Below are 10,768 nucleotides of genomic sequence, written 5' to 3'. Positions count from 1 at the left end.
GCAGACAGATTCATTATTTTCTAACTTTGCAAATAATTATTCACTGAAAGACATGTTCCAGCCGAGCTGGCTGCTTTCAGGGTCAAGCTTTATTCACACTGCAGCTAAGCTTCAAGCAATAATATGCAAGTTCATTTCTACTATTATTCTAGTAAAACAGAATTAAATGCATTACATATTATACTATTTTCCAACCTTTGCTCTTCATATAGATTTGAGCACATTTATTCATGTCTAAAGCACACACTTCCCTAACAGTTTATAGATGTTTGAATACATACTTTTCTAATAATATATATATATTTGAATACATATTCTTCTAACAGTTTGTATGTCTGGATACATATTTTTCTGACACTTATTGACTCAGGGTTGCTGGGCTTTACGGCAGGCACATACACCACTCCCAGTGTTAGCATGGAACACTGACGTAGATCACAGTAGGTCATGTCCTCAACCCACTTATCACTGGTAATATCCATGCCCATATTGCAACATTAGTCAACATGACCACATCACCTAGAGCCATATTTTATACCAGCAAGTGGCTAGCCCTGCTATAGCATGCTGCAGATAACAGTAGATGCCGAAAGAGGCTGGTCTACACAACTCTTCCCAATACAGGGCACCTTGTAGAGTCTGTACTGCTGCCACAGCTCCATTCTTTGGTGAGTTTGAGATACACTCAGCATGTTTTTCGCAGGTGGGAGGAACCCACAGAGACGCAGGGCAAAAATGCAAGCATCAAACAGGTATTGGCTGGATGTCAGGACTGAACCTTATACACGGGAGGACAATTCCTTAACTATTATGCCAACTGGTCTCAATAAGTACAATAGGCTATATATATATATATATATATATATATATATATATATATATATATATATTTAGATATATATGCATACACACACACACACACAAACGCACACACACACACACACACACACACACACACACACACACACACACACACACACACACACACACACACACACACACACACACACACACACACACTAGGTATAGTTAAATACTAGGTGGTTGGGGGTTGGAATCAGTATGATGGTTAAGGTATTTACCTCACAGTCACAAAGTACAGGGTTTGATTCTCACCTTTAAAAATGAAATTGGCTAGGCATAAAATGGCCTGCAATGGCAGCTAACCTACTACTAACCTGCATACCACTCAGCTGTACAGATTTTCAAAGAATGTCCAGATTTTTGTCTCATATTTTTGATCTGTTCCTCATAAAATTTGTGGTTTCTGGCAAAAAAATTGAGGACTGAAGTCAGTAAATAATGGCATCACTTTTGGGTTCTATATTTCATATCCTTCAGAAAATACACGCTAACAGAAAACATGTTGTTCTAACAACTTTCTAAGTTTATAAGGGCAATATTTAAAATCTGTCCCTATTTTTGGACCTTTGTCCCAACATTATTTTAGGATTTCCTTAGATTTCTTGTTCTAACAAGTTGAGAGGTATGCTTGCCTATGAATTAAATGTTGAAAATGAGGGTTGTGATGAGTGGTGAAGCAGTCAGGACTTCATAGGTGGATTTCTACTCTTCATGCCATGTTTGCTAGTTCTTGAATTTATAAGTTTCTTTGGCAGCTTACATTTTAAAGTTTTTTTATTTTTTTTTGCCTTCAAGTTTTTTTAATCACTTCTTATCATGCAGTACCTCAGTGCTGCTTATGTGTACAACTGGCATAGCACCATCATTTTGAGAAAAGGGCTGCATACCGAATTAGAGAAACTGTATTACTAGCAGCAGTCACACCTACTGAACAATAAGGAAGTGGCCACACTGAAAAGTCATGTGACCAGTGTCACATGAACACTAAGGCAATGTGCATACCTCTCAAATGTCCAAATTTTGCCTCATATTTTCGGCCTGTTCCTCATAAAATGTGTGCTTTTCTGCCAATGTATAGAGTATTGAAGTCACTAAATAAAGACAGCCATTTGAGTTGCAGATTTTGTGCCCTTCAGAAAATGCATGCTAATACAAAACCCGTTACTCTAGCAACTTTCTAAGATTATCTAAGAGCAATATTTAATATGTGTCCTTATTTCTGGCTTTGTTCCACTTTCTTGCATCAAGAGGTGAAGAGGTATGGTAATGTGCTCTTCTGCATGTTCAGGCAAAAATGAAGTACCTCACAGTAGCAACTTGAGCACCCTGAGCAGGCTCAAGAGAGCCAGCACAGCAAAATACAAACTCTTTCCATTAGATGAGAAGGAAAGAGGGGGAGTTAATAATGCAGTGAAGGGAACTAGCAATCAAAGTGACATACACAAGAGTAACCCTTAAGGGTTTTGGTCACCTTCTGAATCAAGTCTAAGTAACAAACCCTTGATGTTCGATATGAACACCTTACCATCAACTCTACCAAATAATAAAGATTTTAATGCAAAAACTGAGTTTTGTATTTAATTTTGTTGACAAGAACACTCAAGTGAAAATTTTCATACAGCTGAAAGCTCCTGGCATGATGTCAAAGGACTAAACTCACAATGCCTAATTAGAAAAAAATAATGTATAAGCTGCCATATTCCATGTTAAATGCATCAACAGGGAGTTTCTTACTTCCTAGAGGGACAACTTGTCGTCTTGGTCTAGCAGGTGGAACACCTTACACTGAAAATTCACATGTGAAGGTGTAGTAATAAAACCACAATGTAAGCAAGAAGCTGATCTTCTAAAGAACTAAGCTGATTTTGCTTACCCATTAGAAGATGTACGTAAATTGCTGTCCAGTATATACCATGACATCTTTTGTGTGTGGTTATACAAAAACTGAATAAACAGGTAAACTAAAAATAAAACTGCACACTATAAATCCATTTTTTTCAAAGGAGTAGAACTGGAAATTAATTGTAAACCAATGATACTTAAAAATTGAATAACAATTTTAGGGAAAGATAGGTTTGGCAAAAGGAAGGAGATTTATTTTTAGGGGGGGTGCCCAACTTATAAAAAGAATTATGGATGGGAAAGGTAACAAGCAGATTGTGTGAGAAGGAAAGAGGGACTAGGCAGGGGGTCCCTATTAAATAAACGAATGTTTCAAAGTTCGAATGTCATATGGTCGACACCATATGATCGAACTTTGAAAAGTTTGAAAGTGAAAAGCAACGGCTCCGTACGGCGCAGAATGGAAACATTTCCTTTTTCTGCAATGAAGTGTGGTCTCAGAGTTGGTATATTTAAGTAGGGGGTGTGGGGGGGTGCAGGGGGTTTTGCCCCCCTGCTCGGAGCATTAAGGTATTTTTTTTTTTTAATTATACATTCGATGTTTCAAACTTCGGTCATATATTGTCGAACATATGAGGTTCGAAGTTTTGAAACTTCGAATATATAATATAGACCCCGAGGGAAGACAGCAGGAGCAGACAAAAAAATAAAATACATATTTAGCCAAGGGCAATATGAAAAGAAAAGGTGGACATAAATGGATGGAAGCAGATATACAGAGGAAGGACAACTGGTGATGGGGCGGTTTGGACTACAAACAAAGAATGGAGAATGACAAATATGGATAATCAATGATACATATGATGGACTAGAAAGGGCATGTCTGACTTGTCTAGAGGTGATCCTACCCAGAAATTAGTCATGTCTGTGTAGAAATTCAGCTGCTTGCTCACTTCATATGTGACCATCCAGCATTTCTGATGTGGAGTGACCAAGAGGGGCCACTACATATCAGTCACAACAGGAGTCTCTGGCCCACTCCCTGAGAGGTGCCCACAGAGGCCACCAGTGTGCTATTTAGGCTACTTTAAGCAGGGTGATACTTTACCACCCTGCTGAAAGGCAGGCTTCGGGATCACTGGTAACTCAGCACCAGGCATGTTAGCTTGAGTAGTCCCATCAGCCTGTCACCACTCCATAATATGCACCACAGCTGGACGTATAAGAGGATGAGAAAATAACAGAGACAGAAAACAAGCAAGCAAGCAATAATACTGACAGAATGGGTGCTAGAGGGAAATAACAGACTGCCCAGGAGTGTTGTGAGGTCTGACAGCCTGGTAGGTCTGTTATTTCCCTGTAATGCTCAGGTCTTTGTAACCCTACAATCCTTGAGCAATGAAGTTCAGAAGTATGCATACTCTCTCTCTCTTTCTATAACTAATGCGCGCACACATGCACACACACACACACACACACACACACACACACACACACACACACACACACACACACACACACACACACACCACATTACTTTTGCTTTCTTTTCCCACACTCGCTAAACATAGCTTTGTACTCCACAGTTAGAGATGGAAAGTAAAATGGCAAATCCTTGCAAGCGTACTGCACTTACTTTTGCTAGTTGAGTCATTTCCTTTATTTTTCCTTTTATGCACTTATTTTTTATGATCAATAACAGTCAGATTTAACAAGCATAAACAAGATGGCAGACATTTGTACTTTTATCAGCATGTTTTGTTCATTGTGATGACAAGGTTTAGATCCCTGGAATGCATGGCTCTGAGGGATTGGGATTTCTTTAAGTGGTGCATGTCTAACAACTCAGGGTTTGACATGGCCTTGTATGTTAAGCAGAGATCGCCTCTGAGTCGACGATATGCCACAGAGTATAGCTGGAGTATTTTTAGACGGTCAGCATATGGCATCTGTTTTAGGCCTGTGATTCTTTTGGTGAGGTATTTCTGCGGCCTTTCCAGCTGTTGCAGATGTCTTGTGAGGTACATACCAAACGGGGCATTATACTCTATAATGGGTCAAATCAGGGATGTGTACAGTGGGACAATGACCTCCTTTTTTCTGGATGAAAAGCCCTTAGTAATGAGGTGTGCCACATAGAAGGATTTCCTGACTGTTGTGGCGATGTGGTTATCAAAGGTGAGACCACTGTCCACCTGTGTCCCTAAGTCTCTGATTACACTTTCGATGTTTAGTGTACTGCCACCTATTTGGTAATTCAAGGGTACATGTTTTTTTCCAAAGGAGATACTTATACATTTCTTGGCATTAAGCTTGAGCCCATGGCTCTGGCACCAGGCATCTGTTTCTGTAAGGACCTTTTGTAAAATATCCACATCATTTGGGGATTCAATAATGGCTCCCAGTTTGCAGTCATCTGTGAACTTTGTTAGCCAGACTCCCTTAGTGTTGGCCTGTACTTCAGAGAAGTAGATGCCAAACAAGAGTGGTCCCAGGACTGAACCCTGAAGTACTCCACTTGTCACTTGTCTGGAGCTGGATTTGGAGTCGGCTACTTTTACTGTCTGGGTTCTGTCAGCAAGCCGGTTGGCAAACCATCAAGTGACGTAGGGATTTATGCCCAACTTAGTAAGTTTATCTATGATTCCAGAGTGGGGGATGGTGTCGAAGGCCTTGGTGAGGTCCAGATAGGCTGTGTGGCCTGCCTTACCCTTGTCCACAGCTCTGGAGACTGATTCAAAGAAGTCAATCAGGTTCAGGAGACAAGATCGGCCCTTCATGAACCCAAACTGGGTGGGGTCCAGTGTTTGAAGGTTGCCAATATCTTTGTTTATAAGTTCCATGCCATTGCAGATCAGGCTCGTCAGACTGATGGGACGGTAGTTCCCGGGATCCAAGGTGGATCCCCCCTTGTGGAGTGGGATAACTGTAGCTGTGCACCACTCGGTGAGCACGAATCCTGAGGTGAGGCTATGATTAAACATGACACTTAGGTGAGGTACCAGTTCATTTTGTAGTTCATGTAGTACACAGCCTGGGATGTCATCTGGTCCCATGGATGCTGTATTCTTAGCTTTGGAGAGTGCGGTTTCTACCTGTGTGCCTGTGATTACCGGAATTTGGCAATCTTTTGGTATTGAATGGGCCCTTTAAGGGATGGGGTGTGAAGTTGGCACTAAATTGATCTGCCAGGATATTGGCAATATCCTTGGGATTAGTATATTTAATGCCATTCTGTTGTAGCTCAGAGCAGATCTGAGCATTGCCATTTAGATTCTTGACATAACTATAGAATGCCTTGTGGTTGCCTTTGGAATCTTGGGCAATTTTATTTTCGTAACTAGCTTTGGAGGATTTTATGAAGGATCTCAGCTTCTTACTGAGGCCTTCTTACTGCTGGTCACAGAAGTGGGTATCAACCCAACAATTGGCTCTGCACGTTTACTTGAGCACAAGGAAAAGTCTGAGCCAGGGTTGGGAGGGATCACAGCAGAGAGTAAAGGAGGAAGAGGAGAAGAAGAAGTCATGTTGCCCCTTCCAAGGAGAGGGACAGAACATATCACATAGCCAAGGACTGCTCACGGTGAAGAAAAAATGGACAGGAGGGATAAAGGAAAGAAAATAAATAAAAAGGAAAGACTGTAGATGTCATATGCAAGAGAAAAGGCAAGTGAAGGAAAGACAGTATGGAATGTAGAAAAAGGGAAGCATGGCCTGTTTGGAGAGTAAAAGAGAGAAAAGGAGTACATTTAGTAAAAAGGTAAGTGTTGTTAATAAGAGCAAGCAATTTACTATTTCTGACTTAAGGAACTATATGTACAACATTGGTCAGACATATGGGCTTGAAAGCTAAATGTGCTAGAAAAACAAAACTAAATTTGAAGCTGCCGTGGTGCAGCGGTAGCATTGTCGCCTCACAGCAAAAGGTTCTCCCGTTCGATTTTCGGCTGGAGCACCTTCTGTGTGGAGTCTGCATGTCCTCATCATGGTGGAGTGGCCTTCAAAAGATGTGTGTGAATGGGCATGCCTTCGTTGAAGGTTGGGTGCCGACCTGGCACCTCGGCACTGTAAAAATCTACTGCCAATCATTAACGGACCAGAGTTTCGCTGTGGCAAACCCTAACCGGGAAAAGCCGAAAGAAGAACAACAACAACTTATGCTCACAGAACTGCACAAAGGCTGTTCTGGACTACCAAAAATTTTGCAGTTGCATTTCCCATATTTTGGAAAACCAAATGAGTCAACCCACCCAGGTGTACAATGGATGAACCTCACCCTGGGAAATGACATTCTTGATCATATTTCCACTGCTGGAAAGTGTTAACTGATTACCAAAAAGCACCAGGTCTAGTGTTGTAAATGTTATGACATGCCTGGTGAGTTGTTTTTTCAATGGTGTATGAGGTTGGTCATAGAAGTGGGTTTCAACCCAAAGATTGGCTGTGCATGTGCAGTCGAGCAAAAGGAAAAATCTGAGCAATGGTTGGGGGGATCACAGCAGAAGGTGAAGGAGGAGGAGAAGAAGAGGAAGAAGAAAAAGAAGAAGTCATATTGCCCCTTCCAAGGAGAGGTACAGAACATATCACATAGCCAAGGACTGCCCACAGTGAAGAAAGATGCATAAATACTTAAAAAAATGGACAGGAGGGATAAAGGAAAGAAAAAAGAAAGAAAAAGGAAAGACTGTAAATGTCATATGCAAGAGAAAAGGCAAGTGAAGGAAAGACAGTATGGAATGTAGAAAAAGGGAAGTATGACCTGTTTGGAGAGTACAAGAGAGAAAAGAAGTACATTCTGTAAAAAGTAAGTGTTGTAAATAAGAGCAAACAACTTACTATTTCTGACTTAGGGAACTATATGTACAACATTGGCCAGAGATATGGGCTTGAAAGCTAAATGTGCTAGAAAAACAAAAATAAATTTGATTTTTTACTTATCCTCACAGAACTGCACAAAGGTTGTTCCGGACTACCAAAAATTTTGCAGTTGCATTTCCCACATTTTGGGAAAACCAAATGAGTCAACCCACCCAGGTGTACAATGGATGAACCTCACCCTGGGAAACCACATTCTTGATCATATTTCCACTGCTGGAAAGTGTTAACTCATTACCAAAAGGCACTAGGTCTAGTGACGTAAATGTTATGACATGCCTGGTGAGTTGTTTTTCAATGGTGTATGAGGATAGTCACAGAAGTGGGTTTCAATCCAATGATTTGCTGTGCATGTGCAGTCGAGCAAAAGGAAAAGTCTGATCAATGGTTGGGGGGATCACAGCAGAGGGTGAAGGAAGAAGAGGAGATGAAGAAGTCATCTTGCCCCTTCCAAGGAGAGGGACAGAACACATCACATAGCCAAGGACTGCCCACGGTGAAGAAAGATGCATAAATACTTAAAAAACGGACAGGAGGGATAAAGGAAGGAGGGAAGCAAAGAAAAAAATAAAAAGGAAAGACTGTAGATGTCATATGCAAGAGAAAAAGCAAGTGAAGGAAAGACAGTATGGAATGTAGAAAAAGGGAAGTATGACCTGTTTGGAGAGAAAAAGACAGAAAAGGAGTACATTTGGTAAAAAGGAAAGTGATGTAAATAAGAGCAAATAATTTACTATTTCTGACTTACAGAAATGTATGTACAACACTGGCCAGACATATGGGCTTGTAAGCTAAATGTGCTAAAAAAACAGAAATAAATGTGATGTTTAAATAAGCTCACAGAACTACACAAAGGCTGTTCCGGGCAACCAAAAATTGTGCAATTGCATTTCCCACATTCGGAGGAACAAAAGGTGTCAACCCACCCAGGTGTACAATGGATGAATCTCACCCTGGGAAACCACATTTTTGATCATATTTCCACTGCTGGAAAGTGTTAACTGATTACCAAAAGGCATCAGGTCTAGTGTTGTAAATGTTATGACATGCCTGGTGAGTTGTTTTTCAATGGTGTATGAGGATAGTCACAGAAGTGGGTTTCAGCCCATCAACTAGCTGTGCATGTGCAGTCGAGCGAAAGGAAAAGTCTGAGCAATGGTCGGGGGGAATCACAGCAGAGGGTGAAGGAGAAGGAGAAGTCGTAATATTGCCCCTTCCAAGGAGAGGGACAGAACATATCACATAGGCAAGGACTGCCCACAGTGAAGAAAAAATGGACAGGAGGGATAAAGGAAAGAAAATAAAAAAATAAAAAGGAAAGACTGTAGATGTCATATGCAAAAGAAAAAGCAAGTTAAGGTGCGACAGCCATGCCCTGGCCCAGCAATCAAGGAGCCTCAATCCTCACCACTAACACCAGGGAGGTCGTCTCATAGAAGAGAGGAAAGGATAACTAATACACACTGTAAAGTACAATTTCCCTTAAGTGCACACAGAGATCACAGTCAGTCTGTGGCTGGTTGCTCCTTTGCTCACCAGGTCCCCAATAAGACTCCCCACTGGCACAGCTATAGGGTCCAGGTCTCAGAATATGCCTCTTTGTACGTTTTATGCCCATATGACCTGCAAAGGGAATATCATGGGCTATGGCTAGAAGCGCCAGACGGTAAGCTCTAGGCACTACCAACTGCTGTACTCTCTCACCTTCTAGCCCTCCCTCAGGGGGTCCACTCTCTGTACAGTAACCCTTTGTTCTAGTATACAGATTCTCCCTTCCCTTGAGAATCAGGTGCCTCCCTAGCTACTTGCCTCAGGCCTTGCAACATAGGGTCTGAGAGCTGATCCTGTCTCAAGTCTCTCCTTGTAACCCTTCCCAGCTCCCATTCCACTGGAAGTCTGGCATCCTCTGACAGTGGTGCCTCACTGTCAGCCTAGGTACTACTACTCACCTCTACCTTTGCAGTCACTCTGCCAAAGGGACCATCACTACCCACAAGCAGCTGTGGCTCACATTCAGTCTCACTGCTACAGAGCAGCTCACTCCCTGAAGTAACCACCTCAGCAGTCCTGGCTGCAAGTATGCAGTCTGTCTGGGTATCCCCCAGGCTGCCAGACTTACTTGCTTGTCTCCAAGCCTGACTGTGTGTAACTGCATAAGTACATAGTACTGCCTCATCCAAATCCTCTCTCAAGACATCTGCAGGATGGTAGTTCCATACACCTGTTGTCTCAAGACAACCCACTATAGGCATTTTGTCTTTCCCACTTACTGGCTCCCTCACCTTTGGTTCCCCACATTACCTACGTAGACATTTGTATGCCCCATGGCCCCACTGGTTGCATTCAAAACATTTAACCCTAGCTCCTGGATGTGTATCTGGACTAGTGGCTTCCCTTGCTACTGGTGGATTCTGTTGGGGCAGTCTGTGCTGCCCACCATGGGTTCCTTTAGTCCCATGAGCAGTACTGGAGGTCCCTTTCCTGTACAGGGCTGCCCTGCTTGCTAGGTATAGGTCTCCCTTCTTCCCCAACTGCTCTGAAGTAGCACACTGTCTTTCAGCTAACCAGATCCTCATGCCCTCAGGCAAAGTGCTAAGGGCTTGTTCCCTTACCAAAACATCTGCCAGCCCTTCAAAAGTGGTGACCTGACATCCACTCACCCAGCTATGAAATTAAGTGCTCAGTTCAGCAACATATTCACATACATTTTCATCTGCCTTGCGTCTATGCTCACAAAACTTTTTCCTATACATTTCAGGTGTTAGCCTAAAACATTCCAACAAGTGACTTTTTACAGCAGTATAATCAAAACAGTCAGTGTCATGCATTTTTGCTAAAGAAGTTACAGCTTTACCATGGAGTAATGGGGTCAGGAATCGTACCCAGAGCCCTTGGTCAACTTCATACTATTTACATACCCTCTCAAGCATATGAATGAAGCTATCAAAATTATCCCCCTCTTTAAACTGTGGAAGAAATTTACTGACCTTTTGTGCTTCTGGGACCAGTTACTCCCTTCCCCATTACCTCCATGACTCTGGCGAAGAGTCAGCATTTCCCTCTCATGCTTCTTCTGCCTTTCATTTTCCTCAGCTTGTAGACTCCTCACTTTCTCAGCTGCTTCTAGTTCCATACGCCTGGCCTCCATCTCAAGTCTATTTAGCTCCAGCTGGATTTTTAAGTCCAC

The 10,768-nt window shown here is 42.1% G+C and overlaps 3 non-coding genes across 3 annotated transcripts; all 3 read right to left on the bottom strand.

Annotated features, from left to right (window-relative positions):
- Positions 1 to 6,868: 6,868 nt before the first annotated feature.
- On the bottom strand, positions 6,869 to 7,028 carry LOC122814570. Its single transcript, XR_006366816.1, has one exon. It is a non-coding gene; the product is annotated as a U1 spliceosomal RNA (small nuclear RNA).
- Positions 7,029 to 7,647: 619 nt separating this feature from the next.
- LOC122814574 lies at positions 7,648 to 7,808 on the bottom strand. Its single transcript, XR_006366819.1, has one exon. It is a non-coding gene; the product is annotated as a U1 spliceosomal RNA (small nuclear RNA).
- A 611-nt stretch (positions 7,809 to 8,419) lies between these two features.
- LOC122814581 lies at positions 8,420 to 8,579 on the bottom strand. Its single transcript, XR_006366825.1, has one exon. It is a non-coding gene; the product is annotated as a U1 spliceosomal RNA (small nuclear RNA).
- Between the last annotated feature and the right edge of the window lie 2,189 nt (positions 8,580 to 10,768).

This window comes from Protopterus annectens, chromosome 10.part0, assembly GCF_019279795.1.
Source record: "Protopterus annectens isolate FY-2018-M chromosome 10.part0, PAN1.0, whole genome shotgun sequence".
In the NCBI taxonomy this organism is placed as follows: Eukaryota; Metazoa; Chordata; order Ceratodontiformes; family Protopteridae; genus Protopterus; species Protopterus annectens.
This window is presented reverse-complemented; position numbering and strand designations above follow the sequence as displayed.